Below are 2580 nucleotides of genomic sequence, written 5' to 3'. Positions count from 1 at the left end.
TTCCCTGACCGGGAATCGAACCCGGGCCGCGGCGGTGAGAGCGCCGAATCCTAACCACTAGACCACCAGGGAAGCTGATAAAGCGCTGCACACAACAATAGACAACTATCAAATGAGCAAAATACTTTATACTTCATACTTTATTGTCGCCAAACAATTGATACTAGAACGTACAATCATCACAGCGATGTTTGATTCTGCACTTCCCGCTCCTTGGATTACAAATCAATAGTAAATATTAAAAACAAAATTATAAATCATAAATAGAAAATAGAAAAATGGAAAGTAAGGTAGTGCAAAAAAAACGAGAGGCAGGTCCGGATATTTGGAGGGTACGGCCCAGATGCGGGTCAATATAAAACAAATCCTATAGATAAATAATAATAATGAGTAAATGTGATAAGTATTGCCACGAATCCACCGCTCAGCATTTTGCAGATCCCTTGTTCATCCAGTGCTTCTGGTTAAGGAACACTCTGGACTCTGAATGAATCTGAGGTAAACACTCGTTCTCCGTGTCGTTATAAAGATTGTGACATTCAGATTCTCTTATGAGCCCTGGGTCATTTTTATTTCTGTCTATCGCCTGGAAGCAATTCAGTGGTCGGCCCTACGATCCTGCAACCACATCACTGTTGCCGATACATCTGGTGGCTTCTTCCTAAAGGCTGATTTATACTTCTGCGTCAATTCGACGCCGTAACCTACGCAAGTGGCCAACGCGCTTTGTGAGCATCCCTCCGCCTGGATGGAGGTAGGAGAAAGAAAAGCAGACGTACAGAATGCCCGAAATATGGTCTGGGGATGGAATGGTAGGCTTTCCTGGAATGGCGGCGACTCCTGGGCTGGGCGAGGAGCTGCAGCGCAGGACGAGGAAATCCAGCGCAGGACGTGGCTCTTGGAGTAGATTTGGCTCTGTTCTTGGACTCGGCTTGATTAGACTCTTACGTACGGGGCCGGGACCCTCCTTGGAGCGCAGGGCCGGGACCCTTCTAGGACGCAGGGCAGGGACCTTTCCAGGGCGCAAGGCCGGGACACTTTTAAGGTGCAGGGCCGGGACACTTCTAGGACACAATGTACGGACCCTTCCAGGACGCAGGGCGGGAACCCTTCTGGGACACACAGGCGGGTCCCTTCTAGGACGCAGTGCCGGGATAACTGTCGAGGATACTTGCCGAGGTGACTGCCGAGGAAACCGTCGAGGTACTGTGAGGGTTTCAAACTGGGAGGGTAAGGGAACAATCCGGCAGCCAATCCTTGGTTTCCAGAGGTATTTATGTGCCAGCCCAAAACTAGAATCAGGCGCCTCAATTAAGGCACTCAATGGAAAAAGGGAACACAGGAAAACCCGGAATAAGGATCGATGAACCGGACTGTGAACGGGAATGCGGATTTCACGGACCGGACCATCACAGGTACATGGACTGTTTTACTTAGCCAACGAAATGGGAGACATGTCTGGACTCATGCGAGTGTCCATGGCTACCCATTGAATTTGGAGTTAGTAGGAGGAACCGAAGCAGAAACTGTTGAGGTGAGGACCAGTTCTGCCAGACGGAGGATGGTGATGATAGAGGGGAACTGGTTGGTTCTTTCCTTGAGAAATGTGGAGATTTTTAAGGCCTTTTAATACGGGGACTGGACGTTCACAGAGAATATGAGACGGTCATAGTCAGGGAACTGGAATTTGGTGAGTCGATCAAGAGCTCGGGAAGGTTCGCGAATGCAGGTGGGAAGGGACTGAGTATGGGGCATAGGACGGACTGGAGCTATGAGAACGCAGGATCAGTGGGGCAGGAGTAGGCCGAGACAATGAGCCTACCTGGACAATCAGATTTGTGAATCGAGTAGGAGGTAGAGCGAGCAGTTCAGGGCAATGGAACCATGAGTTTTCTACAGTGAATGCAGGTTCTCCAGAGTTGATGACGTCTGTAATAATGTCGGAGACAGTTCTGTGATCGTCCGCACCCCGGAGACAGTTCTGTGATTGTCCACAGTCGGGATTATTCAAGGTGTAGGGATGAAGACGTGTCTGAGAGTTCCCGCCTTGTCTCAGCAAGGTAGAGGTCAGTCCGCCACTCTACAACAGCAGCACTTTGTCTGCATGATTGAAGGTAAATTTGGGGATGGGGGTTGAGATTCGGGAGGGCAGCGTATTCAGAGGGTGTCCTGATGCTGAGGCGGTTGATGTCTAGTTGGCAATTAGTGATGAAGATATCCCAGAACAGGCAGAGGACCAGTGCGCTGAGTCCAAGAAGAGGAGGAGGGTTGGAGACAGGACAATGTACCGTCACTGCTGGGTGGTGAATCCTCGCCGATAAGGTGTGCTCGGAGACGGAGATCAATGGGAAATAAACTTCACCTTCCCAGCAGCACCGCCTGAGCGTCTGAGAAGCTCCAACCAATTGTTTATGAAAGTGTCTGCAGAAATACCACATAATATTATATGTTGTGAAGATGAGGCATTACGTTTTCACCGAGGGTGTAGTACTCCGGTTAATCCTCACGCGGAATTGAGAAAATCAGTTGGCTGCAGGGAGTGAGAGACAGAATGGAACCGAATCCGCCAGGTTTTCAAAA

The 2580-nt window shown here is 49.6% G+C and overlaps 1 non-coding gene across 1 annotated transcript; it reads right to left on the bottom strand.

The window, feature by feature from the left end:
• On the bottom strand, positions 1-72 carry trnae-cuc (transfer RNA glutamic acid (anticodon CUC)). Its single transcript has one exon. It is a non-coding gene; the product is annotated as a tRNA-Glu (tRNA).
• Between the last annotated feature and the right edge of the window lie 2508 nt (positions 73-2580).

This window comes from Mobula birostris, chromosome 13 (assembly GCF_030028105.1).
Source record: "Mobula birostris isolate sMobBir1 chromosome 13, sMobBir1.hap1, whole genome shotgun sequence".
NCBI lineage: Eukaryota > Metazoa > Chordata > Chondrichthyes > Myliobatiformes > Myliobatidae > Mobula > Mobula birostris.
This window is presented reverse-complemented; position numbering and strand designations above follow the sequence as displayed.